Source organism: Pinus tabuliformis, chromosome 1_2 (assembly GCF_031772625.1).
Source record: "Pinus tabuliformis cultivar Carrire ecotype Pingquan chromosome 1_2, CPIR1, whole genome shotgun sequence".
NCBI lineage: Eukaryota > Viridiplantae > Streptophyta > Pinopsida > Pinales > Pinaceae > Pinus > Pinus tabuliformis.
Genome location: NC_142298.1, coordinates 335510100 through 335519227, shown reverse-complemented (window position 1 = coordinate 335519227; position 9128 = coordinate 335510100). Strand labels below are relative to the sequence as shown.

Below are 9128 nucleotides of genomic sequence, written 5' to 3'. Positions count from 1 at the left end.
CAACCTCCCTATGGTTGATACAAAAATATAAGAAGCCTACCAAGTATAGCTATAAAAAATTGTGAAGAAGATTGATTGAGATTATTCTATAATCTATTTGTGATCTGTCTTACCATTCCCATCTACCAAGTATAGCTATAAAAAATGGTGATGAATATTGATTGAGATTATTCTATAATCTATTTGTGATCTATCTTACCATTCCCATCATCATCATTGAACAATGTTATTTACCATATTCACATTATTCCTTATGTAAAGTTTGAAGCAGTATTCTTGATAGTACTATTTAGATTATAGAGGATATTCAATAAAAAAAATATAAATGTACATAATTGATGATCATCTAAATTTTTATGTAGACACAACAATTGGAACCAACATATATCTACACTAATGGTGGAATCCGATTTATCAAACATCAAGATGGATCAAATCCCTTGACTTGAAAACCTTTCTTAATTTTGTTTTTCTTTTAAGAAAATTCCACCTCAAGGGATTTGATCCCTCTCAACAGTTGATGAACGAGGGGTTATAATAGAATTTATTAAAAAACTAGACAATAAAAAATACTTTATCTCAAAAATATTATATATAGCAATTTCAAAATATTTGTAAAGCTATTGAATCTTGTAAATTAATATCTTAAATAATTTCTTAAAATTTAATAAACATAAATTATATCACTAAAAATAATCAAAATCCTCTTCATCATTATTACTTTATCTAATTTTAAATTGATACTAGACAAATAATTTATTAGAAATTTAGATATCAATAATAAATAGTTCAAAATTCATTCAAAAAATTAAAAAATATAATATTATAGATAATACCATTTCAATTTTATATGTATAATTATTTAAATAAAAGCCCATGTAAATGTAATGACTAATTTGATACATAAATATTATAAGGAATTCATGTGAAGGAAATGACATCATTGACTCAAATGATTACATACAAAAATTTATTGAAGCTTCAATCTAAATATATAAAGCTATGAAGAATTTGACAAACACATTTGATAGAGGTTAAAGCATAGTTCTACAACCAAGGTGAATCATGGAGAGGAATTATGACACACTTGACTGCCAAATAATTTTTAAGAACATCAAGACCCTGCTCTCTACCGATCCCACTCATCTTGTACCCTCCAAACAGAGCATCAGGAAAAAATGCGTAGTAGCAGTTAACCCAAATCACTCATGCTCGAATAGATCTCAAAAGCCTATTGACAATATCTATATTCTTCGACACAATTCCAGTAACTAAACCATATATTGCTTTATTGCCCAGTTTTATGGCTTCTTCAATGGTCCTGCATGTTGAAGATAATGGTGAATATCCTAGAATAGGTAGAGTTGGTTCACGTAACCTGAGGATAGGAATTAGTTTCGATTTCTTAGGATGCTATTCTAACTTACCTAAAACCATGTTTCCTATTTAATATGTAACGTGCATAAACAATGTAGAGTGTTCTGCAGACCTAGACTCTCCTGGTTCAAACTCTCTTTCGTAGAGCTCACTAGTGGGTTTTATTTTATTAATACAAACATTGCCATCTTTATCATGGTATCAGAGTGTCAGGGCTGAGGAACCTATATGTTGGCTGGTGGGTGGTTCTTTGAACCGAGATCATTGCAGTTGTAAGGCAGATAACTGCGACGATTCTAAAATCGTCAGTGGTTATGAGTGTACCTCTGCGACAAGGGCATTGTAGCACCTTCGCGCATATTTTCTAATTTTTTCATCCCAGTTCGTCGCAGGAAAGACGTGTACAACTGCTGTGATGTCGCAGAAAAGATAGGAACTTCTGTGACGATCGTGGAAGCCAAAAACAATGTTGTAGCTGCGTGGGGAAGCCAAGAACAAAGGCTGTTGCTATCAGAGAAGCTGCGTGGAGAGGCCAAGAACAAGGTTGTAGCTGACAACAAAAGGTTGTCTGGAGGCTAAGAAGGAAGCCACAGTGATCAGCGGTTGTGCTGCAAGATCAAACAACATTGAAGATCAGTGACCTGTCTTTGTCATGGATCTAGGGTAAATTTAACATCTTTTACGTGTCGAATTTTTTTTTCTAAATCGCCAAGACGAATAACAATATTTTTGAAGCATGCATGAACGAGCATAACAAGCTCGATGGTTCCAATTGTGCAAATTGGAAGTTCAAGATGCAGACTCTGCTAGAAGCATAGAGTGCTTGGACTATTGTGAATGGGGATGAGCCGAAGCTCGCGGCTAGATCAGTGTCGATCCCAGATTGGGAGAAACGAGAAAGCAGAGCAATGACAATGTTAAAGATGTCAGTGAAAGACTGCATCATACCGCACATCAGAGAATGTAAGTCAGCTAATGAGATCTGGGGAATTCTGAAGCAATTGTATGACATGAGGAATTCAAATCATCTTCTGTTCCTCAAGAGTAAGATCTTATCCATGAAGATAGAGGAGAATGAAACAATTGCTTCATTCATAGCAAGGATCAAGGATCTGAAAAACAAATTATCAAACATTGGTCATACAGTTGATGATACAGATCTTGTAACCATTACAATGAATGATGTCACTGATGATTATCAAATGTTCATCATTGGGATAAATGCCAGAGAGAAGATCCGGCATTTTGAAGAGCTGACAGGTATACTGATGCAGGAAGAAGAGAGAAGATCAACTCTGAAGCCCCAAAGTGCCGATCTTGCATTGATGGTGAAGAAAAACTTCTACAAAGGCAAAGGAGGTCCACAATAGCAAAACAGAGAGAGTTTATAGAAACACCAAATCAGACCCAAGGTATGCATCCGAATAAAAGATACTCTGAAACTAAATTTTTTTATTGTGGAAAATTGGCTCATATTGCCAGGGAATGTAGGAAAAAGAAATATCATGAAGAACAACAGAAGTCGAAAAGACATGTAGGTCATCTCACGAATGGTGATCAGGTGCAGAATTTAAGATTGTGCATGGCAGATCGTGATGAGAATGTTGATGCAGATATCTGGTGTGTAGATTCAGGAGCATTAACACACATGACAGGGAATAAGCATTGGCTCGAATATTTTAAAGACATTGATGAAGGCACACAGATTTACCTAGGTGATGACAGAAGTCATCAAATCAAAAGGTGTGGGAAAGTTTCTGTCATCCTACCTAATGGTAATATCAAACAAATTTATAATGTTATGTATGTGCCTGGTATAACAAAGAACTTGATTTATGTATCTATGATTACAGATCAAGATTTGAAAGTTGAATTTTTAAAATCTAATTATTACATTAAAGATCTGCTAGATGGCATGAAAACAATTTCTACAGGAATCCGAAAAGGAGGACTGTACAAGTTGGATGTGAGACCTGCACCAGTTCAAACATTAACAGTAGTGAGCCTAACTATAGAAGAGCTTTGGCATCAGAGATTCGGCCACATCAACTACAATGATTTGCTATTACTACAAAAGAAGGAAATGGTAAGCGATCTTCCTATGCTAAAGCAAGTTCATAATGACTGTGATGCCTATACATTAGGAAAAATGCATAGATAAGAATTCCCTGTTCGAGTAGAAAATAAATAGAGGGATATACTAGACTTAGTGCACACAGACCTTTGTGGACCCATGCAGACAAAATCATTAGGAGGTGCACTGTATTTCCTACTGTTCATTAATGACTGTACGAAGTTTTTTTGGGTGTATTTCTTAAGTAAGAAGAGTCATACATTAAAATACTTTAAGCAGTTTAAAAATATGATTGAAAGACAAACAGGGAAACAAATAAAAACTTTCCATTCTGATCAAGGGGGAGAATACAGGAAGGATGAGCATATCAGATATTGTAAAAATCATGGAATTTTGTAGCAGTTTACAATACCCCATACTCCACAGCAAAATGGAGTAACAAAAAGAATGAACAGAACACTGGTGGAATGTGCTAGAAGTATGCTGAAAGGTAAGAATCTTTTGAATGGTTTTTGGGCTGAAGCAGTGAATACTGCAGTTTATTTGAAAAATAGGTGTCCTACAAAAAGTCTTCAGTCTAAAACTCCTTTTGAAGCATTATATGGATATAATCCTGTAGTAAAACACTTGAAAATATTTGGATCTAAAGCATTTTCCCACATTCCAAAGGAAGATAGAAGAAAGTTAGATTCAAAAGCCATCAGATGTATTTTTATAGGGTATTGTTCGCCATATAAAGCATACAGATTATTTAATCCCTCTACTTACAAGAATTTTGTTAGTAGAGATGTTAAATTCCATGAGCAAGATCATGAAGAATTTGATGAGCACAATGAGGAATGGGACATTCCGTACTTTGTGGATGAAGAAGAAGCAAAGAACAGTCAGGGTCAGCAGCAGCAGATTAAGGCAGAGGATGAGCAACAGCAATAGCAACAGCAACAACAGCAAGAAGAAAAAGCAAATGATGATCAAATAAGGTTTGAAACCACCACCCCACCACTCAGGAGATCAGGTAGGAAAGCTCAAATGCCTGCAAGATATAGGGAAAATGCTTTTATAACTAGTATGATGAATGTGGTTGAATCATCTAGTTATAAAGAAGCAAATGAAAGTAGTGAATGGAAAACAGCCATGGAACAGGAATATGATTCAATAATCAAAGTAACACTTGGGAATTGGTTGAACTTCCTAGAGGAATACAGACCATAGGTTGTAAATTCTTATATAACCTGAAAATTAATGCAGATGGAACTATAGAAAAACAGAAAGCTAGGTTGGTTGCAAAGGGGTACTCATAAAAAGAAGGGATAGACTATGAAGAAACCTTTGCCCCTGTAGCTAAATTAAACACTATTAGAATGTTAATTTTTTTAGCTACTAAGAAACATTAGATGATGCACCAACTAGATGTGAAGTCTACATTTTTAATTGGAGAACTGAAAGAAGAAGTTTATCTAGAGCAACTAGAAGGGTTCGTCGAGAAAGGAAAAGAAAATTTAGTCTGTAGATTTAAGAAAGCACTTTATGGACTAAAACAAGCTCCTAGGTCATGGTATGAGAAAATTGATTCATTTTTTCTAAAAGCTGGCTATAATAGAAGTAAAAATGACCCTAAACTTTCACGATGAAAGATGAACAAGGGTGCATAGTGCTGATTTCATTGTATGTAGATGATTTGATAATTACAAGTGATGCTACATATCTAATTAATGAAATCAAACAACAGATGTCACAGATGTTTGAGATGAAGCATCTCGATGAACTCAGATACTATTTAGGTCTCGAGATCTGGAGAGATTCAAGTCAAACATTTCTGCTTCAAGAAAAGTATATCAAAGGCCTGTTAGAAAAGTTTAGAATGGATCAGTCTAAGCTGCAACCAGTACCATTGCAACAGAACATCAAATTGCAGTGTGAGGATGGCTCAAAAGCGGTGGATGCAACACTTTACAGACAACTAGTTGGGAGTTTGATTTACCTAACCACCACTAGACCTGATTTGGCTTATGCAGTCAGTGTGCTAAGCCAATTTAGGTCTAAGCCACTTGAAAGCCATTGGAATGCAGCGAAGAATGTTTTGAAGTATTTACAAGGTATTGTAGATTATGGAATTATTTACACTGACTCTTCTGATGTTAGATTGACAGGATTTGCAGATTCAGATTGGGCACAAAATGTAGATGATCGCAGATCTATAACAGCTTATGCATTCAATCTTGGATCCGGGGTGATCACATGGAGCAGCAAGAAACAGAACACAGTCTCCTTGTCCTCAGCAGAAGCAGAGTATCAAGCCATGTGTGCAGCAACGTGTGAGGCGGTTTGGTTGCGGAGACTTCTCCAAGATGTTGGGGAAGAACAGACAGTTGCAACAACAATCAGATGCGACAATCAGAGTTCAATCAAGCTGATCAACAATCCGGTGTTTCACAAAAACACTAAACATATTGATACACAATTCCACTTTGTCAAGGAAAAAGTGCAATCCAAAGAAATCCATTTGGAATATTGTAATATATGTGATAATGTTGTAGACATTTTCACTAAGCCTCTTGGAAAAGTTAAGTTTCAAATGTTTAGGGAGATGTTAGGCATATATGTGAACCCATTCTCCATTAAGGGGGAGTGTTGAAGATAATAGAAAATATCCTAAAATAGGTAGAGTTGGTTCACGTAACCTCAAGATAGGAATTAGTTTCTATTTCTTAGAATGTTGTTTTAACTTCCCTAAAGCCATGTTTTCTATTTAATGTGTAATGTCCATAAACAATGTCAGAGCCAAACCCTTCTCCTTCTCGTTCAAACTCTCTTTGGTACAAATAGATTTTATTTTATTAATACAAACATTTCCATTTTTATCACTACAAATATTATCGTAAAGTTGTAAAAAACAATTAAGTGTGACAAGAATCATAACAGAAAATAGATAGGATAATTTAATAATTAATAATTTTTTTATTTAAATTTCAAATTTACCTAGACTTGAAAATGGACATGACTGGTCCAAATATTTCTTCTTTCCCAATCTTCATGTCTTCCTGGTACATCAACTAATAAAGAAATCCACCATAAAACATTAGGAAATTTTATTATCCATAAACTAATAAAGAAATACACCATAAAACATTAGGAAATTTTATTACACACACACATATATATATATATATATATTAAGCTATTATCAAAGTAAAAATTTATGGGATCCAGCTGTATAGTGTTCAGTGAGAGAACCTGCACATGGGAGAAAATGGTTGGTTCAATGTAAAATGCTTTCTCACCCACGCGACTACCGCCTGTCAATAGATTTGCTCCTTCTCGCTTCCCATACTCAACGTATTCCAATATTTTCTCAAATTGTGTCTTGTCAATCTGCTCAGACAGCAAAGAATATTGACATGAATATTCAGTATACACATATTTATAATTATAGTGCTTCTTTCTATTCAAATTGCGCCTTTTCAATCTACTTAGCGAAAATAATAGAAAGCTACATTGCTCATTTTCTAAGGAAAAATGAAAATTTAAGAATTTTTTTTTTAATATGAGATTTATATGTTGTATAGTGACTACAACATTATTATGTGAACGGTAGATTTTGAAAATATGTTAGAATTTTTAGTAAATAATTTTAGATATTGCATAAAAGTAATATTCTCCAATCTGAAAATAAAAATCAAACCATTCATTTCTCTCCCAACAATCAGTGTCCTAAATATTTCTGAAATCTATAAATCGACATAAATTCACCATTAAAGTTTCCCAAGAAATTAAATATTCAGAATCGACAATTTACATAAACTTAATATTCCTAAAATCTGCAATTGACATAAAGTTAATATTATTTTCAGAGAGTATGGAATTCATTTGTGGAATTGCAATTTGAAATTTGAAAGGAAATGCTGCCGAGTTTCAACAAATATTGGTAACCCAGATTCTGATGAATACAGTTCTAAAAATGTCAGCCCCTTACAGAAAATTACGGATATAATTGCACAGATCAACATAAACTTACCTGAGGACCATGCTCAATTTCTGGGTTGAAAGGATCGCCGGCCACCTGTTTCTTCGCCCTTTCCACTACTCTCCTCACAAATTTATCGTGGATGCCCTCTTGAACATATATCCGGGATCCTGCGCAGCATACTTGTCCCTGCCATCCCAATGAAACAGTAATTGGTTTGATTAATGGAAGCGGACCTAATAACAGACTATGACTACATCGTTGAGTTGTGCTTACACTGCTAAAAAATATGGCCGTATGGGCAAGATTCACGGCCTCCTCAATATCAGCGTCATCCATGATAATCAACGGAGATTTTCCCCCGAGTTCAAGGGTTACAGGTTTCAAGTTTCTCTGGGCAGCGGCCACCATGAAAACCCGACCTATATCAGTAGACCCTGTAAAGGCGACCTACACACAAACAAATTCTTCTTTACCAATATTGCTTCCATGGTACCTTGATGCTAAGAAAGATAAATAAGAAACATGATTACCTTGTCAATATCCATATGGCTGCTTATTGCAGCACCAGCCGTTTCTCCAAAACCAGTTATCACATTAAGAACACCAGGTGGAAGCCCTGCCTGTGACAACATCAAAACATTGACACATTGGCATGAAAACTTCTTAGGGGATAAGAAATGATTTCTGAATTCAACGGTGAATAGAAATTACAGACACATATTGACTTACCTCCTGGGCTAGATTTGCACAATAAAGTGCAGTTAGAGGAGTTTGTTCTGCAGGTTCGATAACTATAGTGCATCCACAAGCCAAAGCTGGAGATATTTTCATGAAAAACATGAAAAGTGGGAAGTTCCATGGTATAATCTGACCGACCACTCCAATAGGCTCATGCAAAGTATATGCCTGATATTGCACTCCCATTTTTAATGTTTCCCCAAGTATTTTATCAGCCGCTCCTGTACAAGGCATGAAATTTATATATCGTAATCACATAGAAACCATTGTTAATTGCATTTCCAGAGCAGTGTAAGTCAATATAATATTTTATTATTATTGGACAGTGGAGGTCCTGCGATGTTTATAATTGTGATAACTTGGAAGTTACAACCTTGACCATGAACCATATTGACAAACTCTCTTTAACCTACCACAGGAAACATTTTGTTTTATTGGTACAAACTACACGAGCAACACCTATTTCTTATTCTAAGGAATCAAGGTATAGATAAATATGTCATAAAAAGACAACAGTATTGAGACAACATTTACCTTTACCGGCTATTTAAAGGAATCAAGGTGGCGTCACAAACAAATAGGTTATATGAGATAGGAAAATATAGATGGTTTATTGTAATAATATGGTTGGCACAAATAACGCTTATCTCTATTATAAGAAATCAAAATAAAGGAATATCTCTATTATAAGAAATCAAAATAAAGGAATCAATATGGCATTACAAACAAATATGTTATCTAAGATAAAAATATAAAAAAATTACATGGAATATGGCATTACAAACAAATATGTTATATGAGATAAAAAAATTAAATAGTTTATTATATTTGGTATAAATAATATTTATCTTTATTTTGAGAAATGAGAAATCAAGATAGATAATTATATTATTCAGCTGAGAAGTTCATTCTACAATTCAATGAGAGGTATCTTTGGTGCAAATCTTTGGAGTGCTATCATTCATCAGAAGT

General features: G+C 34.5%; 1 pseudogene; it reads right to left on the bottom strand.

Moving 5' to 3' along the window:
- Positions 1-1047: 1047 nt before the first annotated feature.
- LOC149205741 (aldehyde dehydrogenase family 2 member C4-like) lies at positions 1048-8372 on the bottom strand (annotated as a pseudogene).
- Positions 8373-9128: the final 756 nt, after the last annotated feature.